At 34.8% G+C, this 7,366-nt stretch overlaps 1 non-coding gene across 1 annotated transcript; it reads left to right on the top strand.

The window, feature by feature from the left end:
* The first annotated feature begins 3,844 nt into the window (after nt 1-3,844).
* On the top strand, nt 3,845-3,956 carry LOC122098098. Its single transcript, XR_006145663.1, has one exon. It is a non-coding gene; the product is annotated as a U6 spliceosomal RNA (small nuclear RNA).
* The last annotated feature ends 3,410 nt before the right edge of the window (nt 3,957-7,366 follow it).

The following is a 7,366-nucleotide window of genomic DNA, read 5'->3' on the forward strand; positions in this document are numbered from 1 at the left end:
CCCCCAAAAATCAATGGCTTTTCTGTATGCCAACAATGAGAAAAGTGTGGCTGAAATTAGGAAAGCAACTCCATTTGTAATAGCCCCACAAAAAATAAAATACCTAGGAATTAACTTAACTAAAGAAGTGAAGGACCTCTATGATGAAAACTTTAAAATCTTGAAAAAGGAAATCAACACAGAACTTAAAAAATGGCAAAACCTCCCATGCTCCTGGATTGGAAAGATTAACATCGTGAAAATGGCAATACTTCCCAAGGCTATCTACAAATTCAACGCAATACCTATCAAAATTCCACCCTCATTGTTCAAGGAAATAGAAGAGGCAATCCAAAAATTCATATGGAACAATAAAAGACCCCGAATAGCAAAAACGCTCCTCAACAGAAAGAACACTGCTGGAGGAATATCAATACCAAATTTCCAACTCTACTATAAAGCCATAGTAATCAAAACAGCTTGGTATTGGCATAAGATCAGACCTCAGGACCAATGCAATAGAATTGAAAACCCAGAAATGAACCTACAGACCTATAGCCATCTAATCTTCGATAAGGGAGCTAAAACAATAGAATGGAAGACGGACAGCCTCTTCAGTAAATGGTGCTGGCAAAACTGGTTAACTACATGTAGAAAACTAAAGCTAGATCCTTATATATCACCCTGCACCAGAATCAACTCCAAATGGATCAAAGACCTTGAAGTCAAAGCAGACACTCTGAAAACATTACAGGATGGAATAGGAGAAACCCTGGGTCTCCTTGGCTCAGGCCGAAATTTTCTGAATAGAGACCCGGAAACACAACAAATCAAAGAAAGACTGGACAAATGGGATTGTATAAGGTTGCAGAGCTTCTGCAGGGCAAATGACATAGCTAGCAAGATCAATAGAAAGCCCACGGACTGGGAGAAGATCTTTACTAGTCATACAACGGACAACGGTCTCATATCTAAAATATACTTGGAACTCAAAAAATTAAACCACCCAACAACAAATCCTCAAAGAAACAACTGCCCAATAAGTAAGTGGGCGAAAGACTTAAAGAGAAGCTTCTCTGAAGAAGAAAGAAGGATGGCCAATAGACACATGAAGAAATGTTCAACATCCCTAGCCATAAAAGAAATGCAAATCAAAACAACATTGAGATATCACCTCACTCCAGTTAGAACAGCAAAAATCAAGAACTCTAACAACAACAGATGCTGGAGGGGATGTGGACAGAAAGGAACCTTACTTCATTGTTGGTGGGAATGTAAACTTGTTCAACCACTTTGGAAAGCAGTATGGAGGTTCCTCAAAAGACTCCACATAGAGCTCCCCAATGACCCAGCAATCCCACTTTTGGGCATTTACCCAAATGATCACAAACAAGGCCACACTAAAGCTACCAGCACAACTATGTTTATTGCAGCATTATTTACCATAGCTAAGACATGGAACCAACCCAGATGCCCCTCAGTAGATGAATGGATCAAGAAGATGTGGTATATATACACAATGGAATTCTATGCCTCCATCAGAAAGAATGACATTTCCCCATTTGTTAGGAAATGGAAAGGCTTGGAAAAAATTATATTAAGTGAAGTAAGCCAGGCCCAAAGAAACATAGGTCCCATGGTTTCCCTTATTTGCAATATCTAGTATTGGTATGAGTCAAGCGGAAAAAGTCAGATAATGTGATGTTAGGAAAACGAACCCTCAAATATGTATTTTAATGTTTTTGTTTCTTTCATGTATGTGTTTCTAACACATTTATAAGATTATTTCTTTGTTGCTTTGTATGTCCCTCCCCCACAGTGTAACCCCCGCTTTCACTATATTTGATGTCAGTATAACATGTGGAGGAGATGGGGACAAACAAGTCGTTTAAGGATTCAGGTGGACCTGTTGCAACAATGAGAAGTACAAAATGTCATGTCAAAACCAGCTTTACAATGTCGGTGGGGGGGGGGGTGGGGGGGTATGATTGGTTGGGAGGGAGGGGGGAGGCTGGGAAGGGAGGTGAAGGGTAAACAAAGGAGGAGGCTGCAATGCTTGGTAAGAAATGTATGCATTATCCTGCCCATGTAATTGTATCCCCTCTGTACACTATGTTCTCAAATAAAATTAAATTAAATTAAAAAAAAAAAAAAAGAATTCTAAACCTAGGAAGCTTAAGAAAATTGGAGCTAAAAAGCCTCCCTCAGACATTCTTAATATTGTCTTCTTTTAGGGAGAATGTGGAGAAAGCTATGAAAATATGTGTTAAGGCTCATTTTTATTTTTGAGCTCTAATTTTAATGTTCACTTGTTAAACTAAATCCTCTATATGCCTGTCTCTGGGTAAATACTCATCAACATGAAATATAAAGTGATTTTGATAAAAAATAAAAATGACTCAGAAGAAATTATAAATACAAAACAATCTTCACAGAAGCAAACTCTCAGAGATATTTCATGACTTTGACAAGGATAAAGTGGGTGAAGTTAGTATAAATTTAGAAGTATGACAATGCACAAAAACATAACAAGATACTCATATATTTCATTATATAACCCAAAGCAGAAAGCAAATGTTGTTTAGATGATTTTTAAAATCCAGTCTCTCAGGTACTGGGAAGGTGGCTCAATGGTAGAGTGCCTGCCTTGCATGCATGAGGCCTTGGGGTTTTTTTCGCAGCATCACATAAGCAGAAAAAGTTGGAAGTGCTGCTGTGGCTCAAGTGGTATCACTAGCCTTGAGCTGAGGGACAGCACCCAGGCCCAAGAGTTCAAGCCCCATGTCCAACAAAATAAAAATAAAAACAAAACAAAACAAAACAAAGTCTCTCACTTTCCTGGCTTCAACTTTGTAATAACTCTGCTTCAGCCTAGGGCTAATATTTTAGGTGTGGACATGTATCAACACTCCTGAATCAGACTCTACTTGATCATTTTTTAAATACATATTTTGTTCTTAATTTCCCTCTTTATAAAAAAGGGTGTGGCCATCCCAATACCCTTCTCAAAGTACCTCCTAATGACAACTTACAAAAAGTTGTATTATATTACAAGAGAAACAATGCTACAAATAAAGAAAACCAATAATTAAATAATAATGATTAATAAAATAAAAAACAAAACAATTATCATTTTTTCAGTTTTTGAAGTGTACTACAAATTAGATTTTATTATTGTCATATTTCTTTACATTTAACACTGTCTAAGATTATGACGTTCAACAAGAATTTTATAGGCTATGAGTAGTGTTTAAATCACCCACTAAGATTACCATTTATAGTTCATCTCATAATTTGTATATGGCTTATATCATCATTTGTTCCTCACTAACATATAAAGTAAGGAAGGCCTACAGTTTTAACAGAAACTGTGTAGTTAACATAGTCAACTCTTTATTCTGCTCCTTTACACAAAGACTTTGCAACTTCTCATTAGTAAGGTTTCAATAAACTCTGAAATGTACATACTTAGTAGTAGTTATGTGCTACCATAAATCTTAAATACTTTATAGAAAAGTATTATGACCTGCCAAACAGTCCCAGTTTTGGCATATATAAGCAAATTCCCAAAATTAAATATATTTAAAACATTAAATATTTTAACAAACCTTAACACTTGCTGCAGTGTTCATTATGACAGGTCCCTTGTATAGAATAATTGAATTCCTCCTCCTACACATCTCTTGAACAACAAATATCTGGAATTATTTTGTTTTTGGCATGTCAATCTTGATTTTTTCTTAAATGTGTACTTATGTAAGAAATACATGGTTCTAAAATTTCATGACAATTCTTTTAAACTTACGTTTTGTTGTATTGTCTAGTTTAAGAAAATCAATTACAATTTATATATAAAAAATGTTCTTTGCTCAATTCAGCATCACATACACTAACATTGGAATGATACAGAGAAGATTAGCTGGCCCCTGTGCAAGGATGACAGGCAAATTTCTGAAGCATTCCATCGCCCAATTTGTTAGGAAATGGAAAGACTTGGAAAAAAATTATTAAGTGAAGTAAGCCAAGTCCAAAGAAACGTAGGTCTCATGGTTTCTCTAATTTTCAATAACTAATATATGTCTGGGATAAGCAGAAAAGGTCAAAAGTTATGTGTATATGACCAGATAAGATTGTGTTAAGGGAAATGAACCCCAAGTTAGGGACACCAGTGGTTTTTTTTTTTTTTCTTGCTATTTTTTCTTACATATTTATGATGTGCAGTGTGTTTTTTTTTTGTTTTTTTATATGTTCCTCCCCCATGCTATAACACCTGTTTTCACTGTATTTGAAGTTGGTGTGCCTACATCTTGTTTATACTCTCCTCTAATTTTTTGAGAGGAAGGACAAAAAAAACCAAAATGCTTAACTAGGGATACAGGTTGACCCATGTAACAATGAGATGCACAATACACTATGTTGTAAAGTGAACTTTACAATTGAGGCCGGGAAATGGAGGGGGTTAATGGACTTGTGGAGGTGGGAGGGAAGGGATGGTAGGGGAACAATAAAGGAGGAGGTAACAATGCTTGTTAGGAAATGTACTCATTACCTTGCTCATGTAATTGTTACCCCTCTGTGCAATATTTTTACAATAAAAATGTATAAAAATGTTCTGAGATGGAAGAGTTTATTTCCTTTATTTTACTCATATAATTTCATTAGCAAAGAAATTCATGCAAAACTCCGATATGAAGGTAATTTGAATAAATATGTTTGTGAACACACGCATGTGCTTAAGCACTTGCATGTGTGTTGGCGTGCTCAGAGTTTGAAATCAGGGCTTCAAGTCTTGCAAGGCCTTTTCTCTCTAGATTGGTGTGCTACTAAATGAGCTACATCTCCATTCTTGGCCCTTTGCTAGTTCATTAAAATTTTTGAAAAATAATCTCATGAATTTCATTTGCCCTGATTGGGTTTCAACTGTTATCCACAGATCTCAGGCTCCTGAGTAGATATCCCAAGTAGTTAGGATTACAGGTCTGACAAACCAGCAAAGACTTTCAGAATAACGTTAAAAGTACAAGAAAATTTACTTCAGAGGGGCATGTTTTAGCATCTCCAATTTTAAAGCATTTTGGAGTGATTATTTATGATTTTTTAAATTTTTGGTTACTTATAAGAAAGTAGATGATGATATTTAAAAATTTTAGTACTTTTTAAAAAGGATACTGGACTTGTGGGACAGAAGAAATTTGCCTCTCTTTGGACCTCAATGTATAAGCTCAGCTCTGAGCATGATAACCCAGTGTCACCAACACAATCTGTGTTGAAGACAAATGTGACAGAAAACAATCACCATGGGCAATATGAATATTGAATTGAGAGTGTCATAGAATGGAGAGATTTTATCTACCTTTTGTGTATTGCTGAAAGACTTTTGGAAACTTTGACTCATTTCCTTCCTCACTGTGTGTGTCTTTAGGTCATGCACTTACTGCCTTTAATTACAATTCTTCCCAACACTAAAATGGTAATAACATTAGCATTATAGCAAATGTTATCTTAACAATTAAGGGAATAAAACTTGTGAAATACTTAACATAAACTTCTAGGAATGAGCTTTGAGTTTAGCCAGCATTCTTTTTAAAATACTAAATAGAATGTGATAAGTAGTACAGAAACCATTATATGTAGTTAGCAACCAGAAGTAATATCTATTGATCATGCTCTGCTTCCAAGGAAGCCAGGTGGATAACTTCTCTTGCTGTAAATCAAACTGGTTATCTTATGTCTTGATAGTGTAAAAATATCAGGGACAGAATGATGAAAGAATGTTGTAGACTGAGATGAAATCCATATGAAAATGTGCAAAACGGATAAAACATAAAATTATCTGAGCAGTATATTGTGTTTTACAACATTTAAGTTACATCGCAAAGATAAAGAAGACATAGAAGAATAAATTCATTTTTTTGTTGTCCCATCATAGGTCCTTAAAAGGATTAACTCTTTCCTCATTCTTATACAGGCATCATCGGATGAGAGGAACTGTATTATTTTTTTGTTTGCTTACTTCTATTTATTCTTCAGTTTGAAATCTGAGCTACTTGAGACTGAAAGAAACCAAGGGAAATTAGACAAACAGGCTTTGGAAAGAACAATCAATGTAAAATAAATAAACTACAGCCTTGTAACAGGTCTAACTAAATTGAGTTATATACTGTCAATTGTTAACACAAAATGATTTAAGCAATACCATGTTTTTAAAAACTGAAAAATGTTAGGAGTTGCTACATTTTTTTTCTTTTATACTACCTTGAATTGATAATTGATCTAATTTAGCAAGATTAACGATGAGATTAACAGAAACTGGATCAAAAATGGACAAAAGGTTTGAATAGACATGTTCTCAATAAAGCCCTGAAAATTGCCTGTGGGTTTACAAAGTTGTGTTTAATACAACTTCTATGCTGCCTTAATGCTTTTTGAGCAGAAGTCATTAGAGAAATATAATTCAAAATTACTATGATACAACTTCATAACTATTATAACTTATCAAAAAATTAATGGAACCAGTTATGGTGGTAAAGGCTTGTAATTCCAAGCATTTAGGAGGTTGGATTTAAGTCTAAGGCCAGTCTAGGGTAATGCAGATAGTAAAAACCTGCCCTTTATTACCTTTGAAGAAAAGGTAATAATGTTGGTGAGAGTGTGGAGAAAAGGAAATTATCTACACTATTGGTCAAAAAACAGGTTAGTATTCTTGTTGTAGAAAGTAGTGTGCAAGTTTCTAAAGAAATCCAAAGTTGAGATATCATGTGACCCACCAATCATGTGATTATTTCTCTCTAGGCAACTCGAAAATAAATCTGTAGTTCATTGTTATTCACATTATTCACAAGAGCAACCAAGATATAAATCAATGTTCAGTGTTCAACTGCAGACTATTAAAGCAACTGTGGTACAAGCACAAATATCTTTTTCTGTTTCATCCTTAAAATAACAAGAGACTGCTCCCATTAGCCACAACTTACAATGACCTGAAAAATGTATTGGAAATGAAGAAAAATGTTGTGTTCTGATCTTTGTAAACACACACACACTCTCACATACACACACACACACACACCAACCTCAAATATTAAGACAGAATTTTTTTTTAAGTAAAGCAAAGTGGAACATCTGGGGCATTTAGTTCACAATGTAGAAGATACTAGATATACAGTATGAGGTATAGAGTTGAAGTGTACATGAGAATACAGGGGACAACATTGGCCTTACATAGGAATGAAGCTAAATAAGTAGGAGTTGTTCTTCCTAGTAAGGTTGCTCTTTTAGTTGTTCTTCTTTCAGTAATGGATAAGATGAACGTAATTTTTTCAATATACCTGCCTGTTTGCAGAAATGATAACAAACAATATAGCAATAATGTTGCACGCTGAACATA

This window comes from Dipodomys spectabilis, unplaced genomic scaffold (genome assembly GCF_019054845.1).
Source record: "Dipodomys spectabilis isolate Male_0828 unplaced genomic scaffold, ASM1905484v1 ptg000458l, whole genome shotgun sequence".
NCBI lineage: Eukaryota > Metazoa > Chordata > Mammalia > Rodentia > Heteromyidae > Dipodomys > Dipodomys spectabilis.